The 13,222-nt window shown below is 40.9% G+C and overlaps 1 non-coding gene across 1 annotated transcript; it reads left to right on the top strand.

The window, feature by feature from the left end:
- The first annotated feature begins 12,688 nt into the window (after window positions 1-12,688).
- LOC130971222 (small nucleolar RNA R71) lies at window positions 12,689-12,790 on the top strand. Its single transcript, XR_009082453.1, has one exon. It is a non-coding gene; the product is annotated as a small nucleolar RNA R71 (small nucleolar RNA).
- The last annotated feature ends 432 nt before the right edge of the window (window positions 12,791-13,222 follow it).

Here is a 13,222-nt window from a genome sequence, read left to right as displayed (position 1 = left end):
GTAATAAACCTACAGCAACTAAGGTTGAGGAATATAAAGCCAAAATGCCTTATCCTCAAAAACTCCGCCAAGCGGAACAGGATAAGCAATTTGCCCGCTTTGCAGACTATCTCAGGACTCTTGAAATAAAGATTCCGTTTGCAGAAGCACTTGAGCAAATACCCTCTTATGCTAAGTTCATGAAGGAGATCTTAAGTCATAAGAAGGATTGGAGGGAGACTGAAAAAGTTTACCTCACTGAAGAATGCAGTGCAGTCATTCTGAAAAGCTTACCTTAGAAGCTTAAAGATCCTGGGAGCTTTATGATACCATGCACATTAGAGGGCACTTCCACCAAGCAAGCTTTATGTGATCTTGGGGCAAGTATCAACCTAATACCTGCATCTACTATCAGAAAGCTTGGTTTAACTGAAGAAATCAAACCAACCAGGATATGTCTTCAACTTGCTGATGGCTCCATTAAATACCCATCAGGCGTGATTGAGGACATGATTGTCAAGGTTGGGCCATTTGCCTTTCCTACTGACTTTGTGGTGCTGGAAATGGAGGAGCACAAGAGTGCAACTCTCATTCTAGGAAGACCTTTCCTAGCAACTGGCCGAACCCTCATTGACGTCCAAAAAGGGGAAGTAACCTTGAGAGTCAATGAGGAGTAGTTCAAGTTGAATGTTGTCAAAGCCATGCAACATCCAGACACCCCAAATGACTGCAGTGTTGATATTATTGACTCTCTGGTAAGAGAGGTCAATATGGCTGAGAGTCTCGAATCAGAGCTAGAGGACATCTTTAAGGATGTTCAGCCTGGTCTAGAGGAATCAGAGAGAATAGTAGAACCTCTGAAAATCCATCAGGAAGAGGAAAAACCTCCTAAACCCGAGCTCAAACCATTACCACCTTCCCTAAAATATGCATTCCTGGGAGAAGGTGATACCTTTCCTGTGATCATAAGCTCTACCTTAGAGCCACAGGAAGAGGAAGCACTAATTCAAGTGCTAAGGACACACAAGACAGCTCTTGGGTGGTCCATCAGTGATCTTAAGGGCATTAGCCCAGCTAGATGCATGCACAAGATCTTACTGGAGGGTGACGCCAAGCCAGTGGTTCAACCACAAAGGCGGCTGAATCCAGCCATGAAGGAAGTAGTGCAGAAAGAGGTCACTAAGTTACTAGAGGCTGGGATTATTTATCCTATTTCTAATAGCCCCTGGGTGAGCCCTGTCCAAGTCGTCCCTAAGAAAGGTGGCATGACAGTGGTTCATAATGAAAAAAATGAACTGGTTCCTACAAGAACAGTTACTGGGTGGCGTATGTGTATTGATTACAGAAGGCTCAATACAGCCACCAGAAAGGATCATTTTCCTTTACCATTCATAGACCAGATGCTAGAAAGACTAGCAGGTCATGAATACTACTGCTTCCTGGATGGATATTCAGGTTATAATCAAATTGCAGTAGATCCCCAGGATCAGGAGAAAACGGCATTCACATGCCCATCTGGAGTATTTGCATACAGAAGGATTCCATTTGGCCTGTGCAATGCACCTGCAACCTTTCAGAGGTGCATGCTCTCAATTTTCTCTGATATGGTGGAAAAATTTCTGGAAGTCTTCATGGATGACTTTTCAGTGTTTGGAAACTCATTCAGCTCCTGCCTTAATCATTTAGCACTTGTACTAAAGAGATGCCAAGAGACTAACATGGTTTTAAACTGGGAGAAGTGTCACTTTATGGTGACTGAAGGAATTGTCCTTGGGCACAAAATCTCGAACAAGGGGATAGAGGTGGATCAAGCTAAGGTAGAGGTAATTGAAAAACTCCCACCACCTGCCAATGTTAAGGCAATCAGAAGCTTTCTGGGGCATGCAGGATTCTACATGAGGTTTATAAAAGATTTTTCAAAAATCGCCAAACCTCTGAGAAACCTGCTAGCTGCTGACACGCCATTTATCTTTGATAAAGAGTGTCTGCAGGCATTTGAGACTCTGAAAGCTAAATTAGTTACAGCACCAATCATCTCTGCACCAGACTGGACATTACCATTTGAATTGATGTGTGATGCCAGTGACCATGCCATTGGTGCAGTGTTGGGACAAAGGCATGACAAGCTTCTGCACGTCATTTACTATGCCAGCCGTGTTCTAAATGACGCACAGAAGAATTACACAACCACAGAAAAAGAGCTACTTGCAGTGGTTTACGCCATTGACAAATTCAGATCCTATTTAGTAGGATCAAAAGTGATTGTGTATACAGATCATGCTGCTCTTAAATATCTACTCACAAAGCAGGATTCAAAACCCAGACTTATAAGATGGGTGCTGCTTCTGCAAGAGTTTGATATAGAAATAAGAGACAGAAAAGGAACAGAGAATCAAGTAGCAAATCACCTGTCCCGAATAGAACCAGTAGAAGGGGCGTCCCTCCCTCTCACTGAGATCTCTGAAACCTTTCCGGATGAGCAACTCTTTGCCATCCAGGAAGTGCCATGGTTTGCAGACATTGCAAACTACAAGGCAGTGAGATTTATACCCAAAGAGTACAGTAGACAGCAAATAAAGAAGCTGATCACGGATGCAAAGTATTATCTTTGGGATGAGCCATATCTCTTTAAGAGATGTGCAGACGGAGTAATCCGTAGATGTGTGCCTAAGGAAGAAGCACAGAAGATCCTATGGCACTGCCATGGATCACAGTATGGAGGACATTTTGGAAGTGAGCGAACAGCCACAAGAGTCCTCCAATGTGGCTTCTACTGGCCTACTCTCTATAAAGACTCCCGAGTGTATGTACTTAATTGTGACAGTTGCCAAAGATCTGGCAATCTACCTCACAGTTACGCCATGCCTCAACAGGGGATCTTGGAGATTGAGTTGTTTGATGTATGGGGCATTGACTTCATGGGACCTTTCCCACCATCATACTCAAACACTTATATTCTGGTGGCAGTGGATTACGTATCCAAATGGGTGGAGGCTATTGCAACACCCACTAATGACACTAAAACAGTGTTAAAATTCCTCCAGAAACACATCTTCAGCAGATTTGGTATCCCTAGAGTATTAATCAGTGATGGGGGCACTCATTTCTGCAATAAACAGCTTTACTCTGCTCTGGTTCGTTATGGAGTTAGCCACAGGGTAGCTACTCCATATCACCCACAAACTAATGGGCAAGCTGAAGTCTCAAATAGAGAACTCAAAAGAATCCTGGAACGGACTGTAATTAACCGTAGAAGGGATTGGGCAAGAAGCTTGGATGATGCTCTGTGGGCATACAGAACAGCATTCAAGACCCCTATAGGGACCTCTCCATACCAGCTTGTGTATGGAAAGGCATGTCACTTGCCAGTGGAACTGGAATACAAGGCCTACTGGGCAACCAGATTCCTAAACCTTGATGCCAAGTTAGCTGGAGAAAAACGATTGCTCCAGTTAAATGAGCTAGAGGAATTTAGACTCAATGCTTTCGAGAATGCAAAGATTTACAAAGAGAAAGCGAAAAGATGGCATGATAAGAAATTGTCATCCAGAGTCTTTGAGCCGGGGCAAAAAGTTCTGCTATTTAATTCTAGGCTCAAATTATTCCCCGGGAAATTAAAATCCCGGTGGAGAGGTCCATATGTAATCACAAACGTATCACCATATGGATACATAGAGCTTCAGGATAATGACTCTAACAAAAAGTTCATTGTTAATGGACAAAGAGTTAAACATTATCTTGAAGGAAATTTCGAGCAAGAATGCTCAAAACTGAGACTTAATTAAAGCTCAGTAATAGTCCAGCTAATGACATTAAAGAAGCGCTTGCTGGGAGGCAACCCAGCCAATCACAAAATTTAATTTTATTTGTTTCTGTTGATTTTTACAGGTATAGGTCAAAATATCTTCAAGGTAAAAAAAGCAATTGATTGGATTCACAGAGTTAAAGGGGAATTTGGAAGTTCACTGGCGAAAAGAGGCCAGTAAGAAACATTTTGGGCGTTGAACGCCCAAAAGAAGCACCCACTGGGCGTTCAACGCCAGTAAGGGTAGCTATCTGGGCGTTAAACGCCAGAAAGGAGCATCTTCTGGGCGTTAAACACCAGAAAGAAGCACCTTCTGGGCGTTTAACGCCAGATTGACAGCATCCTGGGCGTTCAGAAAAATGCCCAATGCCAAAGGACTTCCTGGCGTTCAATGCCAGAAAGATGCATCAGCTGGGCGTTGAACGCCCAGGAGAAGCAACATTTGGGCATTAAACGCCCAAAACATGCAGCATTTGGGCGTTTAACGCCAGGATGGTGGGGAGGAGGTAAAAATTCATTTTTCTTTACAAATTTTCTAAATTTTTATGTTTCAATTCATAATTTCTTGCATCAACATGTTTCAAAATGTCATCCTTCAAATCAAATTGGTTTTCTAAGAACCCTAATTTCTAAAATCCCTTTTTCAAAAATTTTAAATATATCTTAATCCATAAAAACAAATTATTTTTCAATCCAATCCAACTCTTTTAAAGTTTGTTTTCAAAACTCAATTATCTCTTTAAAATCTTTTTCAAAATTAAAAATTCAAATCTATCTTTTTAATTACTATTCATATCTTTCTCTTTTTAAACTAAATCTTTTCTTATCATATCTATCTTTTATAAATCATATCTTCTATCTTATCTTTTTCTTACTTTCGAAAATTCCCACCCCCCTCCCTATATATTGAATTCGGCGCCCCTCTCATCATCACCATGCCACACTTGCTCTCCTCCTATCCCTCTTCTTTCTTCTCTTTTGCTTGAGGGCAAGCAAAACTCTAAGTTTGGTGTGGTTATCCGTGATCACAAAAACATACTCATTAAGATCATGGCTCCTAAAGGAAAACAACCCACCCCAAGAGGCAAGAAAGAGAGTACTCCAAAGCCACTTTGGAATCAAGGGAAGTTCTTAACTAAAGAACATTCAGACCATTACTACAAAATAATGAGTCACAGATCAGTGATCCCGGAAGTCAAATTTGATCTGAAAGAAGATGAATATCCGGAGATCCAAGAGCAAATTCGAAACAGGAATTGGGAAATTCTGGCCAATCCTGAAACGAAAGTGGGAAGGAACATGGTTCAAGAGTTCTATGCTAATCTATGGCAGACAGACAGGCAAAGAATAATTGGAGCTGCTCTCTATGACCATCGGACCTTAGTCAGAGGAAAGATTGTTCATACCCATCCTGACAAGATCAGGGAGATATTTAAGATTCCTCAACTGAAAGATGACCCAGACTCCTTTAATAGGAGAATAATGCGGGTAAATAAAGGTCTAGACAAGATTCTAGAGGATATATGCATCCCTGAAGTCAGGTGGACCACCAGCACCACTGGCACCCCAATTCAACTCAAAAGAGAAGATCTAAAACCAGTAGCCAGAGGCTGGCTAGATTTCATTGGGCGTTCCATATTGCCCACCAGCAACCGTTCTGAAGTTACCATTAAAAGAGCAGTAATGATTCACTGCATCATGTTGGGAAAAGAGGTAGAAGTCCATCAACTGATCTCATGTGAGCTATACAAAATAGCAAACAGGAATTCCAAGGACGCCAAATTGGCCTATCCAAGCTTAATTTCTATGCTCTGCAAAGATGCCGGAGTGAAGATGGGAATAACAGAGTATATTCCAGTTGAGAGGCCAATCACTGGAATATCAATGGTCAGACAACAGCAACAAGATGATTCAGCCAAGAGGAGAGCACAGGAAGCCCTCCCAAAACTGCCTCAATTCGAATATTGGGAACATCTTGAGACTTCTATTTCTAAATTGCAAGAAGCTATGGACCAAATAAAGGAAGAACAGAACAATCAAAGTAGCATGCTTTGCAAACTGCTTAAGGAACAGGAAGAGCAAGGGCGTGATCTAAGGGAGCTAAAGCGCCAAAAATTAACCCTTGAAAAGCACCCCACATATTAGAGGAACATCTACTCCTCAAAACAACAGGTTGCTGAGTTCCAATTCTTCTGCTTTAACTTAGTGATAGTGTTATTATAGAAATTTACCTTAGGAGATATTTAGTAGTAGTAAGTAGTATATCTATTTTGATTTTATTTCCAATTAAGCTATAATTTATTTTTCTCATCATCATCAGGCATGAATAAAGTAGTAGATTTTTTTAGAATAAAGAAGTAATCTATATTTTTCGAGTTCTTAATAATAAAAATTATAATTAATTATGTGTGGTGGCAATACTTTTTGTTCTCTGAATGAATGCTTGAACAGTGCATAAACTTGTACTTTGAATTTGATGAATATTGGCTCCTGAAAGAATGAGGAACACGAAAAATATTATTGATGATCTGAAAAATCATGAAATTGATTCTTGAAGCAAGAAAAAGCAGTCCATTCAAAAAAAAAAAAAGAAGGAGCAGTAGAAAAAGCCAATAGCCCTTAAAACCAAAAGGCAAGGGTAAAAAGGATCCAAGGCTTTGAGCATCAATGGATAGGAGGGCCTAAGGAAACTAAATCCAGGCCTAAGCGGCTAAATCAAGCTGTCCCTAACCATGTGCTTGTGGCATGAAGGTCCAAGTTACAAACTTGAGACTGAGTGGTTAAAGTCGTGATCCAAGGCAAACAGAGTGTGCTCAAGAGCTCTGGACACCTCTGACTGGGGACTCTAGCAAAGCTAAGTCACAATCTGAAAAAGGTTCACCTAGTCATGTGTCTGTGGCATTTATGTATCTGGTGGTAATACTGGAAAACAAAGTGCTTAGGGCCACGGCCAAGACTCATAAAATAACTGTGTTCAAGAATCAACATACTACACTAGGAGAATCAATAATACTATCTGAATTCTGAGTTCCTATGGATGCCAATCATTCTGAAATTCAAAGGATAAAGGGAGATGCCAAAACTGTTTAGAAACAAAAAGCTACAAGCCCCGCTCATCTAAAAAGAACCTGAGCTCCATTTAAAACTCTTAGATATTATTACTTCTTAATTTCTCTCATCCTATTTTATTTATCTAGTTGCTTGAGGACAAGCAACAGTTTAAGTTTGGTGTTGTGATGAGCGGATATTTTATACGCTTTTTGGGGGTAATTTCATGTAGATTTTAGTATGTGTTAATTAGTTTTTAATAGAATTTTATTAGTTTTTAAGCAAAAATCATATTTCTAGACTTTACTATGAGTGTGTGTATTTTTCTGTGATTTCAGGTATTTTCTGGCTGAAATTGAGGAAGCTGAGCAAAAATCTGACTTAGGCTGAAAAAGGACTGCTGATGCTGTTGGATCCTGACCTCCCTGCACTCGAAATGGATTTTCTGGAGCTACAAGAGTCCAATTGGCGCGCTCTCAACGACGTTGGAAAGTAGACATCCAGGGATTTCCAGCAATATATAATAGTCCAAACTTTGCGCGAAGATAGACGACGTAACTTGGCGTTGAACTCCAAGAACATGCTGCTGTCTGGAGTTAAACGCCAGAAAAACGTCATGATCCGGAGTTGAACGCCCAAAACACGTCATAACTTGGAGTTTAACTCCAAGTAAAGCCTCTACTCGTGGATAGCTTTAGTCTCAGCCCCAGCACACACCAAGTGGGCCCCAGAAGTGGATTTCTGCACCAATTATCTTAGTTTATTCATATTCTGTAAACCTAGGTTACTAGTTTACTATTTAAACAACTTTTAGAGAATTATTTTGGATCTCATGACATTTTCAGATCTGAATTACATACTTTTTGACGGCATGAGTCTCTAAACTCCATTGTTGGGGGTGTGGAGCTCTGCAGCGTCTCGATGAATTAATACAATTCCTTTGTTTTCCATTCAAACACGCTTGTTCTTATCTAAGATGTTCGTTCGTGCTTAATTATGGAGAAGGTGATGATTCGTGACACTCATCACCTTCCTCAATCCATGAACGTGTGCCTGACAACCACCTCCGTTCTACATTAGATTTAATGAGTATCTCTTAGATTCCTTAATCAGAATCTTCGTGGTATAAGCCGGATTGATGGCGGCATTCATGAGAATCCGGAAAGTCTAAACCTTGTCTGTGGTATTCCGAGTAGGATTCTGGGATTGAATGACTGTGACGAGCTTCAAACTCCTGAAGGCTGGGCGTTAGTGACAGACGCAAAAGAATCAATGGATTCTATTCCAACCTGATTGAGGACCAACAGATGATTAGCCGTGCTGTGACAGAGCATAGGAACGTTTTCACTGAGAGGATGGGAGGTAGCCATTGACAACGGTGACACCCTACATAGAGCTTGCCATGGAAGGGACTTTGCGTGTGGGAAAAGGATTTCAAGGAAAAGTAGAAATTCAAAGGACAAAGCATCTCCAAAACTCCAACATGTTTCTCATTACTGCACACCAAGTAACAATTTGATTCTCTTTTATTTTTCTTATAATTTTAAACACTTTGACTTCTTACAATTAAATCCAAATAATCTTATTGGCCTCCTGACTAAGATTAATAAAATAAATATAGTTCGTTTCAACAAAAATAATCTCCGTGGGATCGACCCTTACTCACGTAAGGTATTACTTGGACGACCCAGTGCACTTGCTGGTAAGTTGTGCGGATCACAAATTCGTGCACCAGTGTCCAGTGCCTCTTTAGGTTGCTAAGTGTTCTATAACAAAGGTTACTCTTGATAGTGGACTTTCAACTGATAATCCCGGATTAGTTAACCCAAGTTACCAGGTGATAAGGCACCCTTAAGAGCTTATTCATCCAAGCATATCCCTTGCACATGAACACCACAAACACATGCCTCAATATTCAAACCCTTGGTACCTAGCATTATTTCTCATTGTTTTTCTTTCCTTTTCACTTTTATTGCTCTTTCTCTTTTCTTATTGGGATTTCATTATTTGGTTAGTCTCATAGGATGTGTTTCAAGCATAGGATTCAGGATAGATAGTTGCCTTCCTGCCTTGTTGGTGAACCAACTTAGCTAATTAGTCAGCCTACCACAAACATCCAGAATTCACTTCACAAGATGACTCCACTCTTGTTCTTTTCATAACATTTTCTTTTTGATTAACTCAAAGGACAGGCATACATATAAGCAAAGTGAAGGTGAAAACTAGGGACATTAAGCTTAGTAAACAGAGACCTAAGCAATGAAGACCTTACATGCAGAATTAAAAATCCTAAACTACTATGGAAGAATGTTCTTTTTCATACATGATTTTCCTTATTTAAAGCATTGAAAGAGATAGAACTAAGAAGGAACTCCGCCACCTTTCACTTATTGGAATGCTCATGTTTTTTTGCTTCCTTGTCTTCTTTATGTCCACTTGTGCTTCCTTTTATCCGATTCATTCTAGCTATTTTCCAATCTTCTAGTGCCTTCCTTACTGATTCATGACTCTTTTCGGCCCTTTCTCGTTCCACTCATGCTAATTCATCCTTTACGTCCTCATATTTTGTGATCCCAAGATGTAATACAGGTAGTTATCCGACTAAGTACCCAAGCCTGGCTTGGGTGTTTACATGATATCCAGTTTCACTCATGTAAACCCCTTCCAAAAATGCTCTATATTCATAGAAAAGATCTGGATATTCTCTTTGTTTCCTATGCATCTCACAAATGTGTGCACCTTGATGTGCTTGGATGTTGATTAGCTTTTGGATGGCTTCTTGTTGTTGATCTTGCTTTTGGTTCAGGTTATGGAAGGACTCACTCCATTGTCTTCCTTGTTCCAATTGTCGTTTCATCAATTATTTTTGCCATTCCCCTTATTGATTCATCCATCTAGAGAGTGATTCTTCTTGGCGGTCCATTATTTGCATTTGAAGTTCCTTCTGTGCCCCTTGATTTTCCATGCATTGCCTTGACAAGGTATCAATAGCCTCTTGTAATTGGTGCATGTCTAAGGTGGCTGGGGCTTGCTCCTGTGGATGCTGTCCTTCTTCAGTTCAATGGGCTGGCCTCTTTCTTAGCTTCGTTGAGGTAGGGGAGGTGCAGCAGCATGTATCCAACGAAAAGTAATTGGAAGGCCAACTTTGATCCATTCGAGATTTCCATTTTCGAACACCACCCCAGCCTTGTTGCAAAGACGGAGAATAGTGCTGGGGTAGCCTAACCTTCCTCTAGAATCACTCTTCTCAGCCATCTTCCGAATACCTTGGGCTATGAGTTCATGAACCTTGATTTCTCCTACCTTCATTATGCATTGCACTATTGTTGCTCTCTTAAGGTTTACCTCTGAGTTGTTTCTGGCTGGGAAGATGGATTTCCTTACAATTTTGAACCACCCCTTAGCCTCAGAAAGAAAGTCTCCTCTTTTTATGAATCTGGATTTCCCATAGGGGTCTCTGTCCCAATCCGCTCCCTGCACACAGATGTCTTTCATAATCTGGTTGTGGTTGGGGTTGTTATCTATTCTTGAGTGATAGCTCTCTTCTTCAAAGGGTATGGTTCGCAGCTTTAACACTCTCATGATGCTCATGGGAGTAAAATCCACTATTACCCTTCTCACGAAACTTGTATAGGATTCATATGCCTTATCATGTCTAACCGCATCTGCATAAAACTCTCTTACCAGAGTTGCGTTCACCGTTGTAATCAGATCGGTGAGGAGCTCCCATCGATGTTTTTCCACCTTCTCTTTGATTTCGGGGCACTCAGTATTTGTGACTTGAAAGCCTAACTCATATATGACTTTTTTATTAGCCATCCACCCAAATTGTAGTGCATGGTAAAAGGTCCTAAATTTCTTTTCATCAAATGGAGGTTGCTCTATAGGTTCCTTCCCTTTTCACCTTTTAGAGCTAGACGATGCCATGAGGGAAGGTTGATATGGTTGCGGCTTACAAGACGTGGCTAGGGGGTATGTATGGAACTTTTGGTGAAGGATGAAATGTGTGTGTTCGAGAGAAAGAAGGGGGATGAATGAGAATAACAAGTGTGTACGGAGAGGTTGTAGAATGGGGATTATTTATATAGAAAGATGGTGGGTGTTTAAAGGGTGTGGATTGATGGTGTTGCTTAGTGATGGACGGTTGGGGCTTGGCATTGAATGAGCACAAGGATCACCCCTTTTATGAGGGTCTTGGTTCGGTCTCCAAGGCTATCCAACTCCCAATGTTGCATGGCAACACTTCCAAAGATACTCCCCTTGAAGACAAGTGTGTAGTCTCCTTGGTATAGTGGCCGAATCTCCCTTCTTTGATTGTTCTATCAAGTACCACCAATCCCCTTTTTGATTTCCTATACAAGACAAAAGGAATGCAAAATGATTAATTAAATTTTTGGTGGGAAGAATTAAAGTGTGAAATAGCTACTATTAAAATTTTTATCTTTTGTTTTTAAAATAACTAATGCCTTTTCATAAATGCAAATCAATTGAACTACTCAATTTCCCAAGCATGCAACGTTGGTAACACCAAACTTGTTTGTGATCATAAGGTGCAACAAGATTCGAAAAGAATCTCATATCATGAAGTGTGTTCAAGCCCTTCTTGGCGTGCCTTGAACACCAAACTTATCATGTACTATATGTTGCATGTAGGGATTCTTATATTGTTTGTCGAAATTGATTTAGAATCCATGAACTTTGCTTTATTATTACTATTAAAAATTCAAGAGAGAGGGTATAGAACATGGGTTGCCTCCCATAAAGCGCTTCTTTAGCGTCATTAGCTTGACGTTTGGCCTTTGTCAGGGTGGTTGGTAGTGCTTAAAGTCTTCCCCCCTTGTAGTGAACCTGTTTCCATTGGCTTTGTTAAGAAGCTCCACATGTTCTAAGGACAAGACTTTGTTGATGGTGTATACTGGAGGCAGCTGAGATGGAATGGTGGGGAGATGAGGTGGTATAGATGGAAAGTAGGTAGAGACCACTTCATCTCCTCTCATCACTTGTGTTGATCATCTTGCATTCTTCCCACCTGACTTTCCTTGTTTTTCCTCTTGGATTCTTCTCTGTGTCATTGGGAAATCCATCAGTGGGTTTGGGAAACTGTTGAGATAGATACCCTACTTGGGACTCCAGTCTCTTGATGGTTTCCCTTTGGTTCTTGATATTAGCTCGCACTTCATCCTTAAACACCTTGTTGTCTTGGACTTCTTTACATATGTCTTCAAGTAGAGCCTCAATCTTGGAAAGTCTATCTTCGGTTAGTGATGGTGGGTTGAGATTAGGTGGTTGAGAAGGGTGGTTAGGTGGGTGTTGATAGGATCTCTGTGAGGTATGTTGGTGAGTTGCATTGTTGTTGGGATTGTGGTTGTGGCGTCTCTGGTCTTGGCCTTGGTCTTGCTGATTTTCCCACCCAAAGTTAGGGTGGTTTCTCCATCCAGCATTGTAAGTTTTGGAGTATGGATCATGGATTTGTCTGGGTGAGTTCCCAACATAGTTGGCTTGTTTCCAGTCACCTTCTTCTCCTATATTCACTCCTTCTTGAGCTGGTGATGAAGTGATGATTGTTGCAACTTGGTTTTCTTCCACCTTCTTGGTGAGATCTACTAGCTGCTTGGCGATCATCTTATTTTGAGCCAGCAATGCATCCATGTGGTTCAACGCCATTACTCCTCGAGTGTTGCTTCTTTCAGAAGCATAGAAGTAGTCATTCTCAGCTACCGTTTCAATGACATCTATGGCTTCTTCAATGGTTTTCTTCTTGTTTAAAGATCCTCCTGATGAATGGTCTACAGCCTTCTTTGACTCATAAGAAAGACCTTCATAGAAAATGTGAATTTGAACCCATTCATTGAACATGTCCGGTGGGCATCTTCTTGTTAAGTCCTTGAACCTCTCACATGCCTCATAGAAAGTCTCACCATCTTGTTGCCTAAAAGTTTGCACCTCAGCTCTCAGCCTGTTAATTCTTTGAGGAGGGTAGAATCTTGCCAAAATCTTGTTCACCACGTCTTCCCAATTTGTTAAGCTCTCCTTCGGGAAGGATTCAAGCCACTTAGATGCTTTGTCCCTGAGTGAAAAAGGGAACAAAAGCAGCCTATAGACATCCGGATGGACTCCATTAGACTTCACAGTGTCACATATTCTCAGGAAGGTGGTTAGATGTTGATTGGGGTCTTCTTGGGTACTTCCTCCAAATGAGCAGTTGTTCTGAACAAGGGTGATGAGCTAGGGTTTTAATTCAAAGTTGTTGGCATGTATGGTGGGCTTTTGGATGCTATTTCCATAGTTTCCTGAATTTGGATTGATGTAAGAGCCTAGAACTCTCCTCTCTTGCCCAGCATGATTTGCAGGGCCTTCTCTGGCATGGTTGTTTTCCAAGTTCTCCTCTAT

This window comes from Arachis stenosperma, chromosome 3 (assembly GCF_014773155.1).
Source record: "Arachis stenosperma cultivar V10309 chromosome 3, arast.V10309.gnm1.PFL2, whole genome shotgun sequence".
Classification (NCBI taxonomy): Eukaryota; Viridiplantae; Streptophyta; class Magnoliopsida; order Fabales; family Fabaceae; genus Arachis; species Arachis stenosperma.
This window is presented reverse-complemented; position numbering and strand designations above follow the sequence as displayed.